Raw genomic sequence first — 19,915 nt, 5'->3', positions numbered from 1 at the left:
AAAAAGCTTTTTACAGCATAGTCATGACTCTGCTCTGTCCCCTCTCTCTGGAGAAAGACAAAGGGAAAGTTTTTTCTCAATTTTAAAAAGTTCTAGCCTTCCCATTGTCTCTTTTGGTCAGGTGCCCGCTCCCTTTCTTTTTCCTATGGACTTTTTTAACCCTTTACAGGAAAGCAAGTAGAGTACAGCTACTAATAGGGATTTTATAGATAACTGGCTGTTCATAAAGGAGAGCTACCCCCCCACCTCATTTATCATAACTCCACTTCCCAGCCTCTTCGCCTTATCCTCCTTCTACCCTTTGACACTCCGTAGGGGTTATGTTGGTGACATTGATTTGGGGGCTTGGGTGTTTTTGTGTCTGTTGGCCAGGGACAGCTCTCCCTTCCCTTCCCTGTCACTGACACAGTAGTAAATACACACAAAGGCCATAGCTCCATCTTCTCTGCTGCAGCAAGGAACCGCGGTTGGCAAGGCGGCCAGGTAGTTGGTGTGGTGGCCAGCTGAGCAAGCGGAAGCAAGGTGCCTTCTTCCTTGGGTGGGAGGTGAACTCACACAGATGCGTGTCTGAGCCCTGAGTCCTCACTGACCAAGGACAACTACTGTGAGTGGGGTGTGGTAAGAGAGCAGAGAGGGGCACAGAAAAGGAACTTTTGGTTGTAGAACTCAAGAACATGAGGTGGAAGGCACTGCCCCACGCATGCTGGGGTGGGTCTCCTGCTAATAGTTTTATGTTTATGACTCCTGCTTCTGGCATTTTCCCTAATTAATGTCTGGTGATTTCCCTCCTTTCATTAAAAGTTTCTTTTCTACACTCAGACTCTGCTTGCGAGTGGGGAAGTATTGCCTCTCAGAGGCTCCCAAGGGTGGTGTGTAATTTTCCCAGGTTACTGGGTGGGGTCTTGAGCCTGTTCTGTGTTGCATTGAACCTGGCTCTGGTTGCTGCCAGCTCCACCTGGCAGAAGGGTTACATTTATAATGATTTTCTTTCCCCAGCTGCACTTGGTGAACTCCTCGCCTTCTGTGCATGTGACCAACAGCACAGATCCAGGCTGGGCTCAGGAAGTTCACAGTGTTAGTCCAGTGTCACAGATGTGCTGATGCCAACAGCTGGTTAGTACCATAGTGAATGCAGGGTCTCAGCTTCCTGCAGGAGAGATGGCTGATGTGGCAGACAGCTAAAGCCTCCTGCGTGAGCATGGGTGGCGAGTTCTATGGGCCTGTGCCGCCCAGGCACCAGGAATATTCCTGTGCCAGGGGCCCAGCTCCAGCAAAGTTCCCACCTTCCCCCCACCACTCCCTCCACGCTTCCCCTGGCGCGCTGCCCCCACCCCAAATGCCCCTGCGGCCAATGGGAAGCTGCAGGGGTGGTGCCTGGAGACACCCACCCCCCGCCGCCTCCCTGCCCTGCCTAAGAGCCGCTGCCGGAGGGGGTGCCTCGGGTAAGCATCGAACCCCCATCCACTTCCAGAGCCTGCACTCCGCCTCCCCTCCCCCCGTAACTCCCTCTTGTACTCCCACCCCTCCACTGCACCTACTTTTGTCCCCAAACTCCCTCCCAGAGCCTGCACTCTAGACCCCCTCCCTCACCCAAACTCCCTCCCAGAGCCTGACCTCTCACCCCTTCTGCACCCAAATTCCCTTCCAGAGCCTGCACCCTGTACCCCTCCTGCACCCCAATCCCCTGCCCCAGCCCAGAGCCTGCACCCCAGACCCCGTCCCCCGCCAAACTCCCTTCCAGAGCCCGACCCCTCACACCTCCTGCACCCAACCCCCCTCCAAGAGCCTGATCTCTCACCCCTTCTGCACCCAACCCCCCTCCCAGAGCCTGCACCCCCACCACCTTGTGCAGCCCAATCACCTGAACCCAAGACCCCTTCCCCCACCCAAACTCCCTCCCAGAGCCTTAGGCAGGTGTGTGTGTGTGTGTGGGGGGGGGGGGGGTTCCGGGTGTTCTGGGCAGCACCAAAATTTCTACAAACCTGCCACCCCTGTGCATGAGTTTCAGCAGCGTGAGCCATTAGCATCTCAACACCTGCCTGATCCCAGTGACCTGAATCAATCTCATTGGTGCTGTGCAGCCTTCCAGCCCAGCTGACTGAATTTACAGAGGACACTAAGGGGAGGGTGAATAACAGAACAACCTTAATTTCCTCCTTGCCTGCAGCTGTGTACTTGTTCTGTAAGGCCCCCTAGTGGCCTGTCTAAAAAGTGTCCCTAGACAAAATCCTCTTTTGTGAGGCAGAAATGATAGTAAAACATTCCTCCAACCATTCTCTAAACATCAGCACAGACTACTCAAAACAGCCCACTGAAGGCTGGGCAGACTGCCTGACCCGTCAGTCTCGTGCCAGGGGATTGTTCTGCCCGGGGAAAACACTTGGCTACTAAATCCCTGAGTTCCTCAGGTTCCCAAGATCTGACCTAGCCTTTCAGGAAGGAGAGAGGCTGTTAGACCCAGCCGGGTTCCCCTGCCTGTCAGGTGTGGAGGAGATGGTGGCTGGTGTATATCATAGAATATTAGGGTTGAAAGATACCTCAGGAGGTCATCAGTCCAACCCCCTGCTCAAAGCAGGACCAACACCAACTGTATGATCAGGGGGATCATTACTCAGAGGTTTAGCTTGCAGGTAGGGATCTGAGTGCTCCAGAGAGTTAGCTGCTGAAACAAACTGATGGCAACTGCTACCCCGGAACTAGAACAGGGTAAGATCGAGGGGTGTTCAGCTGTGCCTGTACTATTCCTTCTTCTGCAGAGCCTTTCAGCCACACCCGATCTCCTGCGTTCAGCTCCGTCAGGGGTTTGACTCTGTAACATCTGGCAAAGTTCCTCTTCCAAAAGCTTTTAGATTGTTCTTCCTTTCTCAGTAGCATTGGAAATTCCATCCTACTAAGGTCTAAGAGTGAAGGGATGGTTGGGATGATGGAACTCAACACAGCTACAGACTGGGGCTGAATCCATTTCCCAGAGGTGCCGGCCAGTATCCGAGCAGGGCCAGATACAGACCTGTGGATGTTGTAAGAATCTGTTTCACCGTTTTGAGTGAGAGTTGTGCCTCCCCATGGTTTTGTGAAAACTGGGAACTGATGTAACATGGTGAAACTGCAGGGTTTTGTAAATTTAACAGTGTCCAGTAGAAACTGAGGATCATTATCTGAGCAGACTTGCAGTGGGAGTCCATTGCAGGGAACATGGATTTCATCCCAACCCCAGAGTTGGTGATGTAGTGGTCAGTACCTTGGCTATTTCAGTAAATCTTGACAAGCAGCCAGTCACTGGAAGAGAGGTTCCATTAGCCAGCTGGAGAAGGTCTTTCCTCCATGGTGTGTCTGAGGGAGGGAAGGTAACGATGGTTCTGGTTGGTTGGTTCTCATGTAAGTGCAGGTCTCAGAGTTCTCACCTCTCTCTGGTACTTGTTCCTCAGTCAAGGCTACTGAACTGTTGAGCAGTTTCTGTGCATTTTGGGCCGGCTTAGTGGCCCTCGTGCAGTTTATGAGAATGTCCTTTTTCACCCATGAGGGGATGGCTACTCTGGACCCCTTCAACAACAGCCTGGGGTTTTTGCTATGATCACCTGAAACCACCCACTGCAGTTTCATAGAGATGCCAGATGTTGCTCTTATGTCCAGCCTTCTTTGCAGTGGGTCGTGACTTTTCTGAGTAATTCAGCTGCCTTTTGCTTTCTTTTCACTGTGGAGGGTACGTCCACACTGTAGGCATGAGGTGTCATCACAGCTTGAGCGGACATACCAGCACTAGCTTTAATGTAGCTAGCTCAGGTATCAGACACCATACGCTTCATCGGTCTGTACCAGCCTACTCAGAACCCTGGGTAATTACCAGTGGGACTAGCCTGCGCTGAAGCTTGTGCAGCCCAGTGTCACAGCTCCGGTACCCGAGCTAGGTGGATTAGAGCCGCGGTTCCCCAACTTGTTGCTTAGGCAACCCACTAACAGAATTTTGCTTTTCTTGTGATTCACCATTACCTATATGCAGCCTTCACCTGGCACCACAACCCAAATCCTGGCCTGGTGCAGGGGGTTCTGGGGTTGGAGAGCCAGCCTGCCCGCCCTGCACTCACCCTGCAGTGGTGGTTCCCGTCCTGCAGGGCTGGGCCCAGTTCCCTGCTCCAGGCATTGTGACCTGGCACATGGGGATGCAGGGCCTCTCAGGAGTGGCCTGGCCGCTCCTCCACAATGCCAGATGTGGGGCTGGGCCACATTTGAGTAAGTGGTGTTGCAACCCGACTCACAGTGTTGCAGTGCCTCTCAGGTTTGGACTGGACACCCATCCACAAGGAGAGAAGATGGATGGGGCAGCAGGGTCAAAGCCGAGTGGCTTTGTGACCCCATTCGCCAGGTCCCAATGCCTGAAACAAGGAGGTGGTGTGAGCTAGGAACCCTATGGTGTATAGTATTTCACAGAGATTCCCTGGTCAGATATATACATAGAATCATAGACTTTAAGGTCAGAAGGGACCATTATGATCGTCTAGTCTGACCTCCTGCACAGTGCAGGCCACAGAATCTCACCCACCCACTCCTGTAACAAACCCCTGACCTATGTCTGAGCTATTGAAGTCCTCAACTCATGGTTTAAAGACTTCAAGGTGCAGAGAATCCTCCATCAAGTGACCCATGCCCCATGCTGCAGAGGAAGGTGAAAACCCCCAGGGCCTCTGCCAATCTGCCCTGGAGGAAAATTCCTTCCTGACCCCAAATATGGTGATCAGCTAAACCCTGAGCATGTGGGCAAGACTCACCAGCCAGACACCCAGGAAAGAATTCTCTGTAGTAACTCAGATCCCACCCCATCTAACATCGCATCACATGCCATTGGGCATATTTACCGTGAATAGTCAAAGATCAATTATTTGCCAGAATTAGACTATCCCATCATATCATCCCTTCCATAAACTTATCAAGCTTAGTCTTGAAGCCAGATATGTCTTTTGCCCCCACTGCTTCCCTCAAAAGGCTGTTCCAGAACTTCACTCCTCTGATAGTTAGAAACCTTTGTCTAATTTCAAGTCTAAACTTCCTGATGGCCAGTTTATATCCATTTGTTCTTGTGTCCACATCGGTACTGAGCTTGAATAATTCTTCTCCCTCCGTGGTGTTTATCCCTCTGATATATTTATAGAGAGCGATCATATCTCCTCTCAGCCTTCTTTTGGTTAAGCTAAACAAGCCAAGCTCTTTGAGTCTCCTTTCATAAGACAGGCTTTCCATTCCTCGGATCATCCTAGTAGCCCTTCTCTGTACCTGTTGCAGTTTGAATGCATCTTTCTTAAACATGGGAGACCAGAACTGCACACAATATTCCAGATGAGGTCTCACCAATGCCTTGTATAATGTACAAACACCTCCTTATCTCTACTGGAAATGCCTCGCCTGACGCATCCCAAGACCGCATTAGCTTTTTTCACAGCCATATCACATTGGCGGCTCATAGTCATCCTGTGATCAACCAATACTCTGAGGTCCTTCTCCTCCTCTGTTACTTCCAAGTGATTCGTCCCCAGTTTACAACAAAAATTCTTCTTATTAATCCCTAAATGCATGACCTTGCACTTTTCACTATTAAATTTCATCCTATTAACTATTACTCCAGTTTACAAGATCATCCAGATCTTCCTGTATGAGATCCCGGTCCTTCTCTGTATTGGCAATACCTCCCAGCTTTGTGTCATCTGCAAACTTGATTAGCACATTCCCGCTTTTTGTGCCAAGGTCAGTAATAAAAAGATTAAATAAGATTGGTCCCAAAACCGATCCCTGAGGAACTCCACTAGTAACCTTCTTCCAGCCTGACAGTTCATCTTTCAGTGTGACCTGCTGTAGTCTCCCCTTTAACTAGTTCCTTGTCCACCTTGCAATTTTCATATTGATCCCCATCTTTTCCAATTTAGCTAATAATTCCCCATGTGGAACAGTATCAAATGCCTTACTGAAATCGAGGTAAATTAGATCCACTGTGTTTCCTTTGTCTAACAAATCTATTACCTTCTCAAAGAAGGTTTCAGAGTAGCAGCCATGTCAATCTGTATCTGCAAAAAGAAAAGGAGTATTTGTGGCACCTTAGAGACTAACAAATTTATTTGAGCATAAGCTTTCGTGAGCGGAGGCGGGGGGGAACCTTTTGTAGTGATAATCAAGGTGGGCCATTTCCAGCGGTTGACAAGAACGTGTGAGGAACAGTGGGGGGGGGAGGGGAAATAAACATGGGGAAATAGTTTTACTTTGTGTAATGACACATCCACTCCCAGTCTTTATAACTCTTTATAAGACTGGGAGTGGATGTGTCATTACACAAAGTAAAACTATTTCCTCATGTTTATTTCTCCTCCCCGCCCCCCCTCCCCCCCACTGTTCCTCACACGTTCTTGTCAACTGCTGGAAATGGCCCACCTTGATTATTACTACAAGAGGTCCCACCCCCCCGCTCTCCTGCTGCCCACCTTACCTGATCACTCTCCTTACAGTGTGTATGGTAACACCCATTGTTTCATGTTCTGTGTATACAAAATCTCCCCCCTGTATTTTCCACTGAATGCGTCCAATGAAGTGAGTTGTAGCCCATGAAAGCTTACGCTCAAATAAATTTATTAGTCTCTAAGGTGCCACAAGTACTCCTTTTCTTCTCAAAGAAGGAGATCAGGTTGGTTTGACATTATCTACCTTTTGTAAAACCATGTTGCATTTTGTCCCAATTATCATTGACCTCAATGTCCTTAACTACTTTCGCCTTCAAATATTTTTCCAAGACCTTATATACTACAGATGTCAAACTAACAGGCATGTAGTTACTCACATCACTTTTTTTTCCTTTCTTAAAAATAGGGACTACGTTAGCAATTCTCCAGTCATACGGTACAACCCCTGAGTTTACAGATTCATTAAAAATTCTTGCTAATGGGCTTGCAATTTCATGTGCCAGTTCATTTAATATTCTTGGATGAAGATTATCCGGGCCCCCCGATTTAGTCCCATTAAGCTGTTCGAGTTTGGTTCTATTATCCTTAACCTCCACTCCATCCTCAGTGTTTAGCGGTCCCACTTCTTCTTTCTTTGTTTTCTTCTTATTTATATGGCTATAGAACCTTTTACTATTGGTTTTGATTCTCTTTGCAAGGTCCAACTCTACATGGCTTTTCGCCTTTCTCACTTTATCCCTACATGTTCTGACCTCAATAAAGTAGCTTTCCTTGCTGATCCCTCCCATCTTCCACTCCTTGTAGGCTTTCTGCTTTTTCTTAATCACATCTTTGAGATGCTTGGTCTACAACTCCTGCCTATGGATTTTTCCCCCTTTCTTGGGATGCAGGTTTCTGATAGTTTCTGCAACCTTGACTTGAAGTAATTCCAGGCCTCCTTTGCCTTTAGATCTACAAGTTCTTTAGTCCAATCCACTTCCCTAACTAATTTCCTTAATTTTTTAAAGTTAGCCCTTTTGAAATCAAAAACCCTCGTCACAGATCTATTTTTGTGTATCCTTCCATTTAGTTTGAACTGAATTAGCGCATGATCACTCGAACCAAGGTTGTCCCCTACAACCATTTCTTCTATGAGGTCCTCACTACTCACCTAAACGAAATCTAAAATGGCATCCCCTCTTGTTGGTTCAGCAACTACTTGGTGAAGGAATCCATCAGCTATCGCATCCAGGAAAATCTGAGCCCTATTATTATTACCATCACTTGTCCTCCAGTCTATATATGGGAAGCTAAAGTCTCCCTTGATCACACAATTCCCATTAGTATTTACTTCATTAAAAACATTAAAGAGGTCTCTATCCATAACCAAATCGGATCCCGGCGGTCAATAGCACACCACAAGTACTATCCCAGGGGAGGCCCTAAAATAAACCCTTCTGTTTTATGTTGGCTGAGAGTCACTCTGATCTAGAGATCAGGGTTGCATTCTTCCCTCTGGGAGTGGAGGCCCTGGGGTTCCAGAGAGAGTGGACTCCCTGAGGGGGCCAATGGCGAGGGACAGGCATGCAGAAAGCTCAGAGATATGGTCCCAGGGAGTGGTGGGGCTAGAGGGCCTAACCCCAGAGAGAGAGTGCAAGCTTCACGGAAGGCTGTCATGCTGAAGGAGGATCACTCCCAGGGACCCTACGGAGCCGAGGTGCATGAGTCCTGTGAGTCCATGACAGTTTTCAATGGAAATATAAATCCAGAACTAAAACATTGAGGATTTTTTTTTATTTTTGAAAACCCAGAAATGAAAAGGAGTGGATTGTGCTGTCTTTTTGGCTAATGTTTATCCCCCTTTCTTTTCTTATATTCAAGTCTACAGAGTATCAATCCTACTGAACCTCAGGACATACTATCTCAAAGGTTTTGAAGATGTACCCTACCTGTCCTGGACGTGGTCCCTGCCAGTTTATGTTATGCTAGCTTTGCTGACCCTGCTGCTGGAAGAGAGAGAGGGAAACATTACCTATCAATTGGATTTTCCCTTCAATTGCCTAGTCTTCAGTCTGGCCTGAACGTTCATGGATCAGGATCATTGAGCCAAGAGATGGATTTTAAAAAAAATGAAAAATTTTCACAAACACTTTGACTTTCTCAGATTTCCATTTCTTGGTAAAATGTCATGGATCATTTTGGGTTGAATGGGTAAAAGAATACAGGAAATCAGTGTTTCCCCAAAACTATATTATGTAAAGTTTGTAGTTAAAAGAAGGTACAGAAAAAAGATGAAAAGGCAGATGCAGACTTAGTTTCTTTAAGCAAAAGGGGGCAATTGATGTGACCTCAAAATTCTTAGGGCTCATAATCTGATATGGCAGAGATGAACCTTCTCAGTTTGCAGAATCTTTCAGTTTATGTTTGGGAGTGTGATGGATCTGCTAAGAAGGGAAGTATAACCTATACCAGACCTTTCTCCACAGCACTTCCCTTTCCTCTGGCCAGGTAATGGGAAGGGTCCTGAACCAGGAAGTGGATGGGCTATTGTGGGAAGCAGTGACCACATGGAAAGCAAGGAACTGCACAAAGCTAGATGCAGAGGGCAGTCCCCAGGAACTGTATTGTGACCCACATGTGGAACAATCTCTGACTGCACAGCTTACAGCCTGGTGCAGTTCTGTGGGGGACTTATGGGGGAGCAGCAGCAGCTGGACAAGGAGCCAGTGCAGAGAGGGCCCCAATGAGAGACATTAAATGAACCAGGCCTGGAAACTTGCAAGCTCCTATTTGCTTGGCTAGAGAGTGGACTGGACAGGGCACCCCAGGCACTAAGCCTGAAGTGCCCGGACTCTCGACTGGACAGCCCCAGAGACCCAAACATTTACCACTATTGCTCACTGTGAACTGTAACTGATTAAGCCTCTGGACCTAGGGCATCTGCAACCTTCCCCTTTCCTGCCAGCCCTAGTAAAATGCCCTTTTCCTTAGCCAGGTGTCTGAGTGGTTATTGTGACCCTCCAGGGATAGCACCCACAAGGCCTAGCTGCTGAAACACCTACAACGCTTGCCTCTGAGTCACGGCACATGGCATCCTACTGGCACCTCAGGGGTTTGGTGTATTCCGGCACTGAGAAGCCCCAATAATTACAGGACAGTGGTAATTTTCTAATGGGTGTGATGGGGTGTACCAGCCCTGAACTGGTTCAGCAGGGGTTAATCCCACTCTTTGGGTCGAGGAGGCCATGCTCCCTCATCTCTGCTGGGTAGGCTCCAGCTGGAACCAGGGTATAAAAGGGAGCAACTCAGCTCAGTCAATACTGCCAACTGGAACGGAGGTGCGCTGCTGGTTCCTGCAGAGGGACTGCCGACATGCCAGGACATGGAGGCCAGCCAGACTATGACAACCAATGATCCCCAGGCACGCAATGCCGCAGAGGGAGGAGAGGCTGTGGGACACCCGAGACAACTAGCCGTGGAGGAATGGGTAGGAAGTAACCCAGGGGAACTTAATGGGGAGCTGACTATAGAACCAAGGCTTAGCTTACTGTGCTTTGGCAGGATCCCTGCTGAGCAGGTGGCTTGTCAGGGCCCTGGGTTGGGACTTGGTGGAATAGGGAGGACACAGGTGCCTTTACCCTGGCGGCGGCCCGCCACTCCAGCCATCAGCCCACACTGCCCAGCTGCTCAAGGGTAGCCCTATCGCCTCTGGCCATTGGCCACACAGCCCTGACAAGAAGGGCAGTCATATTGAATCTGGTCATTAGGCCATGCAGCCCAACAAGAGAGGGCACCGCTAAGGACTTTGGTCACTAGACCAAGCTGCCCTGCTGCTCAGGGGTAGCCCTACTGACTCTGGCCATTGGGCCACTCAGCCCTATCGAGGAGGGCAGCTGTAGTGACTCTGGACACTAGGCCACACAGCCCTGCAAGGAAGGGCAGCTGTATTGACTCTGGCCACTAGACCATTCAGCCCTGTGGGGAAATGCAGCTGTATTGACTCTGGACACTGGGCCATGTAGCCCTGCAAGAGAGGGCAATCACATTGACTCTGGCCACGAGGCCGCGTAGTCATGCTAAGGAGAGCAGCCATATTGACTCTGGCACTTAGGCTGTTCCACCCTGAGACTAAGAGCAGTCAGCTGGATGCAGCCGCGGGACTATAATGCCCCCTTCCCATCCCAAAGGAGGACAGGCTGGACCAGCCCCGCAGCAACTGGGGGAGAATATGGGCAATGAGAGGGACTAGCTAGAAGGATCCAAACCAGACTGGTGAGCTGACCCCCAATATGAGAGTCATGGACACTGAGAAGCATTGAAGTGGCTGCTGGAGAGCCAGCAGCAGCAGGCCAGGCAGCAGCAGCAACAGCAGGCCCAGCTGTTCCCACAGATTGCCACCCAGCAACAGCTCCAGATGCCACAGCAGCAGCAATAGCTGATGCAGGAAATGGCCGCCGAACACCAGGCGCAGAAGAAGGGCCATCAGGGAGCTCCAAGACATCAAATACATGCCACACTCCCTCCCTCCTCCCCCCCCCAGCAAAGGACCCGACAGAGGATGGACAAGGGTGGTTGGACATTGACGGGGACGGCCTAGAGGAGCAAAGGGGAGAGCCGAAACTCAGCTGGGCATGGGAACAGGCAGTGGGCCCCACTCAAGTGGAGGACCAACCCCAGCGATGCCCCCAAGGGCTGTGATTTGAGGTCCGTAACAACGTTCTCTATAGGCTGGTCAAGGATCCGCAGACAAAGGAGGAACTTCATCAACTGCTAGTCCCACGGAGGTTCTGGAGAGGCCTGCTATACCTGGCCCACCCCATACCCTGGGCAGGGCACCGCAACAATGGGTTAAAGCAGAACTTGTGCTGAGATTAAGATGTCCCTCTTGGGTTTGGTGTTTTTAGAGTGTGAACTTGCTCTGGTTGTGGGTACAGTGTATGTGTTTCAGCTGGTACCCACACACCAACATGGCTGAAACACGCAACTCCCCATCATGAGTGTTTCTATCCCCCTCATCATTCCTTTCCACTGGGAGTGCTGGACTATCTCCTGCATGGACAGAGACCCTCGTGTATCTGTCAGGGGTGTTGTGAGAACTTTTGTTTTCCGTGACTAGTGACTGCCCCCAAAGTTATTCCCACAGCACCCTATTGCCTTTTGCGGCAGATGCCATTCCCTGAGTACTAGGAGGTGACTTGATTGGAAAGAGGGGGCACCTGTGAGTCAGAGTGGCCACAAGTCAGACACAGCAACATTGTAGCCATAATATAGATGTGCAGATTTTAAGGTCAGTCAGGACAACTAAATAATCCAGTCTAACCCCCATAAACATGAGAGGCCACCGAAGTCACCACTGCACTGGGACCAACAACCTGGATGAGACAAAGTATTACAGCCCTCAGGAGACTAAACTATTGTGTGCCACAGGCAGAGATTAGGCAGGACTGAGATGCACCAATACCCGAGTCCCCTGCATTGGCAGGGAAGTAATTTTGAGATATATCAAGATGATCCTAGCAATGATGTGCACCCCATGCTGCAGAGGATGGTAAAAAGCCTCCAGGGTCCCTGACAATATGATCTGGGGGAAATTCCTTGCCTACCCTTAAAATGGTGATCGGTTAGATCCTGAGCATGTGAGCAAGACCCACCAGTGAAGCAGCTAAGAGAAATAATTTTCTATACCACCTCAGAGCACTTGCTCAAACCTGTCCCCTCCCCTGTGTGGGGTAGACAATCTGTCTCATTTCCCTTTGTAGATTGTTCCAATGCTTAATTACCCTATTAAAATTTGTGCCTTATTTAAATTTCAGTTTCTCTGGCATTAACTTCCAGCCATTGGTTCTTGTTGTGCCTTTTGCTGCTCGATTACAAAGCCCTTTAGTACCCAGTACTTTCTCTTTGTGAGGGTATTTTATGCACCGTAATCAAGTCACCTCTTGATCTTCTTTTTGATACACTGGAGAGATTGAGCTCTTGTCTCTCATTGTAAGGCATTTTCTCAGCCATCTTTTTTGTAGCTCTTCTCCACACCCTCTCCAATTTTTCACTGTCCTTCTTAAAATGTGGACCCCAGAACTGGGTGCAATATTCTGGTATTGGTCATAACAATGTTGTATACAGAGATAAAATCAGCACCCTATTTCTCGTCAGTATTCTCCTGCATATGCATCCAAGGATTGCGTTGGCCATTTTGGCCACAGCATCACACTGGGATTTCGTGCTGAGTTGTTTCTTCATTATCACACCTAAATCTTCTTCAGAGTTACAAATGTATGACCTTGCATTTTATTAAAGCTCAGTATGTTTGAATGGACCCAGCCTACCAAGTGATCCAGATAGTAATAGCTTCATAACATGCACAAGGGAATCCCCTACTCAGTCACCTTCACCTGCTGTTGTTCCTTTTATCCAGGATCTGCATGTGCCATTCTGGGGGGAGTTTTCCTCTCTTTGCCTGTGAGTGATGTGACCCCACCCTGGACGGACTGACCAAACCCAGAATTCCTTCAGCCTGAAAGAAGAGAAGAGCCTTCACCTGCTCCCTCTTTAAGGCTCCAGTCCCAGGCCCTAGGCAGCATCAGCAGCCTGGGTTCCCTGCCAAAGCACAAACATCCATACGGGGGCCACTCCTCTCTCTGTGGTCATTTCCTTTGTCCCACAAATCTGTCTTGAGAACACAACCCCACAAACAGATGAGCAAAGCCCCTGAGATTTCCCTCCTCAGTCTCCAAGGGTCAGTATGCCCTATTACATGTCTCAATAATGTCTTATTTTGTTTTTCTCCTTTCAGAAGAAAATTGTTGTATTTCTAGTCTCTTCATATGACCACTGCTGAGCTGGAGCCGGTTCGCACTGGTTCGCTAGAACCGGTTGTTAAATTTAGAAGCCCTTTTAGAACTGGTTGTTCCACAAGGGACAACTGGTTCTAAAAGGGCTTCTAAATTTAACAACCGGCCAAATGTGGCACCTTAGGCACCGACTCCATGAGTGCTCCAGGGCTGGAGCACCCAAGGGGAAAATTTGGTGGGTGCAGAGCACCCACTGGCAGCTCCCCACCCCACCCCCAGCCCCAGCTCACCTCCGCTCCCCCTCCTCCTCCTCCCCTGAATGCTCCTCCCCACTCTGTTTGTCCGCCCCCCCCAGGCTTCCCACAAATCAGCTGTTCACGTGGGAAGCCGGAGCGGGCTGAGAAGCAGGTGGCGGCTTCACACTCAGGCCCAGGGAGGGGGAGGCGGAGTGGAGGTGAACTGGGGCAGAGGGGCACGAGGAGGGCCACCCACACTGCAGCAGGTAACCCGGGCGGGAGGGTGCATAGGGGAACCACTCCCCGTCCCAGCTCACCACTGCCACCCTCAGCCTGAGTGGGAAGCCGCCGCTTGCTTCTCAGCCCTCCCTGGCTTCCCACCGAACAGCTGATTCGTGGGAAGCCATGGGCGGGGCGGAGAAGCAGAGCGGGGCGATGTGTTCGGGGGTGGAGCAGAGGTGAGGTGAAGTGAGCTGGGGCTGGGCGCGGGGCGGGGAGCTGCCGGTGGGTGCTCTGAACCCACCAAATTTTCCCCATGGGTGCTCCAGCCCCAGAGCACCCACAGAGTCAGCGCCTAAGGAGCCACTTTTGATGTGATCAGTGAGGGGAGCAGCCGCTCCCCCTGTTCCCCCACTGGCTATGCTACCCTGCCCCTAGGAGCCAGATGGACCTGCTGGATGCTTCCTGGGAGCTGCCCCAGGTAAGCACCGCTGGGACTCCTCACCTTGCCCCCCAGCAGGTCCCTCTGGCTCTTAGGGGTGGGGTGGGCACCCACTATGGTGGCCCACAAGACCCTCCTGCCCAGTTCTGGGGGCAGTCAGGGGACACGAGAGGGGGTGGAGGGAGAAGGGGTCCTGGGGGGAGTGTCAAGGAACGCGGGGGGTTGGATGGGGCAGGAGTGGGCAACGACCCCCTCGTGGGGTGAGGAGGGAACCAGTTGTTAAGATTGTGGCAGCTCATCACTGCATATGACCCCACCGGACCTGCTGTTTCCAATCATCTGTCGACCTTTTCTATTTTCATTCGAACCCGCTAGAGATGAAGTGACCAAAACTGAATGCAGGATTTGTGGTAAAGGAAAGAAAGACACTATTTCGGTGAAATAACAATATATTCTGCATATGTTCTGGTATTGATTTCACTGGAGGTTCATCCAGAGAACACTTCTGGCTTTTCCACTGGTCAGTTCTCAGCTCAGCATTGATTTTAAACTATATTTGTGGATTGTCATGGAAATAAACATGCCATTGTGTGAATCAGTTTTACTGGGGTTTCTAGCCTTATTGGTTCAGTGAAAACCCAGACTCTTGTTAACCCTCTCTTTGTCATTATTGTCTATAAAATTAATTGATCCTCCTAGCAGATATTTTCATCCTCTGTATTTATAGCTAATGGGGAATTATTTTCACCATTTGCTTAATTTCAGGTGTGAATTACCCAGGGAGAATTTTTTTCCATTTACAGTAACTCCTCACTTAAAGTCATCACAGTTAACATTGTTTCGTTGTTACATTGATGATCAATTAGAGAACATGCTCGTTTAAAGTTGTGCAATGCTCCCTTATAACCTTGTTTGGCAGCCACCTGCTTTGTCCACTATTTGCAGAAAGAGCAGCCCGTTGGAGCTGGTGGGGACTTGGAACCAGGGTGGACCAGCAGGCTATCAATTGCCGGGCAGTTCAGCTGTTTGTGCCATTGCCATGTGCTGCTCCTGTCCTCTACCTTGGAGCTGCTCCCAGCAGCCTCCTGCTTGCTGTGTGTGGGAGGGAAAAGGGGAATAACGTCAGGGTGTCCCCCTTGCTCCTGCTCCCACTTACCCTATCTCGATAGAGCTAGGGGGGGCACAACAGGGCTCAGGACGGAGGGAGCTTGCTGGCAGCAGCTGCTGTCTCAACTTGCTGATCTACTTAAAAGGGCAATGTGCTTAGAGTGCGCTCAGCGTACTTAAAGGGGCAATGCTCATCTCTCTCTCATACACACACACAGGGTGTGTGTCTCTGTCTCTCTCTGCCATGCTGTCTCCCCTCCTTCCATTTGTGCTGCCTTGTAGAGTGTGAGGCTACATTAACAACAACGTGTTAACCCTTTCGGGCTCAGAAGAGTGCTAGTTCATCATTGAGCAGTAAGGCATCCCCTGGGACATATCCCACCCTCTTCCACTCTCTGACTTCACCCCCTCAACCAAGCTTCACAATCATCACTGCTGTGTACAGTATTAAATTGTTTGTTAAAATTTATACTGTGTATATATATAGTTTTTTTTTCTGGTGAAAAAACATTTCCCTGGCACCTAACCCCCCCCTCTTTACATTAATTCTTATGGGGAAATTGGATTCACTTAATATCGTTTCACTTAAAGTTGCATTTTTCAGGAACATAATTTCATCGTTAAGCGAGGAGTTACTGTATCTCTTTGGATTCAATGAAAGTTTCAGATCTGAATTAGGTTTAGGAACAACCATGTTGCTCATCTCAGAACGTTCTCTTGCTGGTGTCTCACTTTTACCACATGCCCGATAGAACATTCAGTGTAAACGCACCCTGCTATCAAACAGCCGGCCATACCCAGAGGTGGCCCACCCTTGACTCTTGGTTTGTTGTATCTCATCCTCTCCCCATGATGAGCCCTGGAAACTGCACAATTCATCTGGCAAGAAAAACTTCCACTGCTGGGCAGACTTTCAGAAGGGATTTAATAAGAAAAAGGCACAGATTCAAGCTAAAGAAACTACAGGGATAAAAAGGCAGGAAACTTCCATCCTGGCCGATGAATAGGAAATTATACAGAGGATGTTTGTGAACCTTTTTCTACTCACACTTGTATTTCCTATAAATTCACACAAACCCTATAAAAACATCTGCTTTGTCTATCTACCAGGCAGGGACTGTCTTCGGGCATCATGCAAGAGGGAGCATTTCTGAGAGAAAGAGGAGAAGCTTTTACATCATCACGAGGTTATTTGGCCCAATCAAATCATTTCTGATACTGATCCCCCAAAGTCTCCATGTCCCACATCATCATAACCTGTGTCTCCAGGAGGCAGGAACAGAGTTTCCTTCTCCACCTCAGAAACACCTTCACTCCAACCTGAAAATACCAAGCGAGACACATACAGTCAGTGGATCCATTCTGTGGCTATGCATGGCTGCCCAGCAAGAGTAGAGGGCACTCTCCAGTATGGGTTAGAATTTAGAAAATGTTCCCTCTTCATTTTTCTGATTGGGTCCATGACAACTTTCAATCCATTATCTCTATCCATGTTCTGGAAATAAAACCCTGGATTTCCACTCCACTTCCAAGTTCCAAGTGACAATTGCAGCTACCTGTCACTTCGTGTACAAAACCCAAACACTTACCAGGAAGGAGCTCTTAGTTAAGGACATCATAAAATTCACTCTGTCCTAGCAATGAACATAAGCACAATATTCGTACCACCCACCGCTTTCCGCTTTGGCATCTCATGCCACCCCCAGAATATATTCTGTGTTCCCCAGTTTGAGAACCTCTTCTTTCCAGTACAGGTTAGGAATTGTTCCTCCTTCAGTCTTCTGGCTGGGTCTATGACAAATTCTAATCCATCATCTCTATGCATAGTCTGGAAATTAAAACCTTTGGTTTCCAGACCAGCTAACACTGCCAAGGGCCAGCTGTAGCTACCTCTCACCTCATGTACAAAATCCAAGCACTTACCAGCAAGGAGAACTTAGTAAAGAACATCATAACTTTCACTCTGCCCTAACAATGAACATAAGCATCAAGTACTAAGCAATGCACATTTCATCACCACTGCACCTCCCCTGGGGTGGCTGATGGGGTCTTTGCTCATGGCCCAATAGGGAAGAGAGGGGAGATTTTTGACAAGGACAATGCGCAAAGCCCAACTTTTACAGGACATGTCACGGGCTCTTTAACAATTGTGCGGCAGTAACAGGACTTTGGTTCATAGGATTCTGCCCAAAAGATACACATGCAGTGAACTGGTGGGAATCCAGCACATCCACCGTGTGGCAGCCACACAAGCATTTGAACCTAGAGGCAGAAGGATCCTAGGTATCTTGCTGGTTTGAGCAGAAAGTACCACCCGGCAGGGACCCTGCTGTTCCTCTCCCCATGGCAGGCACTGAAGCCTCTGCGTTGAGGGAATGGAGAGATGAGAAAAGGAGAGTTTGTCTCACAGGTGCTGGGTTGGCCAGGGCTGTTCCCTTGCTGCATACCCCACATTTCCAGCCCGCCCACTCTGCAGAGACAGTGTGAAGTGCAAACAGTTCTCCACTCACCTTTCTGTGAATCCCTCTCCCTGTCACTCGCCCCTATGCCTTGCTTATCATTCTGCCCCAAACCAGGGTCACCTTCAGAGTCAGACACTTCTCTGGCATCATTGTAACCATCCCCTGGGACATCTCCAGCCAGGGCAGGGGCATCTGATGTGAAGTAATTAAGAGAATATTCACAGTGAAGACAGAAATAAACTATAAGCTGCAGATGCACCAGCTACACTGGTCCCTGGGGATCTCTCAGCACTTAACTTTCACCCTCAGAGCAGTAAGAGGAGCCCTCCTCTGGAACCCTCAGACTGGGGGATTTCACGTTGATTTGATACATTTCAATAGCTGGTTGAGAGGATCCTAGAGCTCCCAGATGACAAGGGTGGGGGAAGAGGTCTAGAAAGGGGTGACTGGGATCTAGTCCAGAGGGATTATTCCACAAGGCGTTCTGTTACAATAATTACAAATAGAAATTACTTGGAATTGCCCAGAGCTTGTCCCTGACTTCCTAAACTTGACATTACTTTAAAATGTCTTTCAATGCGTTCTCCTGATAAAGTTTACCCCATAAACTGCCATCAGTCCCCAACGTATTGGCACCACTGGGAGCTGAGCCAGCTAATAAGGGCGGGACATGGACCTTGGGTGTAAAATCTCTATGTCGTCCCCCCCGGCACAGCATGTCTGACACAGATGTATATAAACTGCTATAGCCACATGTCAGGAAAGGCTGACAGGGAAGATTGCTGCACCGTACAGGTCTCTGCTTTGATGTGCCCTCTTCACAAATAGTGAGTAACCCTAGTGCTCATGGCAGTGAGGGTCACAGGACAGTGACCTGCGCCAAGTACCGCGTGGGCAGCTCCTGAGCGAAATGCTCCTTCAGTCCCTGCAATGGGCCTCTGTCATGACCTAGGACACCACACACTTCCCTACCCCTGGGCCTCCACACAGTTCTTGTGATGCACCTGAAAAGAGCCCCCAGCATTATGCCAATAGACAATACTGGTGGGCAATGTTCCCTCTAATTTTTGACAGGCTGTGTGCGCAAAAAATTTCTCCTGTGAAAATTGTTGTGCTTCTGTGCAAATTTTTATGTGCGCGGTGTTTCACCATGTGTGTGGGGTTTAGGATCTGTGTGTGCGTGCACAGCTTAGAGGGAACAGTGCTGGTGGGTGAACTTTGTGGTTTTCTTAACAAACCACTATTGGCCCTACTGGGAAACATATTTAATTTTTCGACAGGGTGACTTTGCTTCCAGAAGGCGGATTCACTGCTCACCTTGGCCATCTGGAGTCTGGGGGACGTCGTTCAAGGCAGGATCCTCCACGCTATTGTAATCCAACTGAGACCCCCCTGGGGAAGCTCCCTCTGGAACAGCAAACACCACACTCAGCCCAGGGCACCAGCAGTGTCTCTTCAGCGCAGGTGGCCCTGATAACTAGAGCAGTTTGTCATGGCATGTGAGAGGGGAAGTCAGAGGGGCCCAGGGTGAGAAGGGCACTAGTCAGAGAACTACAGTGAAACAGGAGTCTCAGAAATAACTAGGGGTCATTCCTGTCCTTGCAGAATCCAACAGCAGCTCTTTTATGTGTTTCGGTGGGAGCAGGATCTGGGTTGTGCTGAGATAACAGGTTGGAACACGGGTGCTACCAGGACAGAGACAGTCTCTGAATCCAGCTGATCTCCTGTTACACTGGGGTGGGGGAATCTTCCCGCTGCAGGAATTAAAGCTTACGCTGGGAAAGCGCTAGCCTGATCCTTTGTGAGCTCCTGCTCTCCACTAGCCTCTCAGGAAGCCCAGGGCTCAGCTTGGCAGCACTCCAGCTTCTCAGCCGAACTGGCTCATCTCCGCAGTGTCTCCTCCCCCAGCCATAGGCTAAACTCCCAAAGGGCCCAAATTAATGGATTCCCTTGAGAGCATCTGGGGTAGAAAGGCTGCTCTGTTTATAATTAGAGATGGGGCCAGGCCACAAAGTTCAGATCCAGGGTTTTCCTTCAGCCTGTTATAGCGACAGGTGCCAGCCCCAAAACTGAAATTCAGAGCTGGGGTCAGAATCTGCAAATTCCCCCTCCCCCGAAGTTCTGGTGGGTTCAGATCAGGGAGTTGGGCTGAGCCCATCTCTAATTATAACACAAGACAATCTTCCCTCTCTCTCTCAGGGGTGAGAGACGAGCTCTGCTGGGCATTGACACCTTCCACCCA

Source organism: Eretmochelys imbricata, chromosome 1 (assembly GCF_965152235.1).
Source record: "Eretmochelys imbricata isolate rEreImb1 chromosome 1, rEreImb1.hap1, whole genome shotgun sequence".
Lineage (NCBI taxonomy): Eukaryota > Metazoa > Chordata > Testudines > Cheloniidae > Eretmochelys > Eretmochelys imbricata.
Note: the sequence above shows the minus strand (reverse complement) of the source record.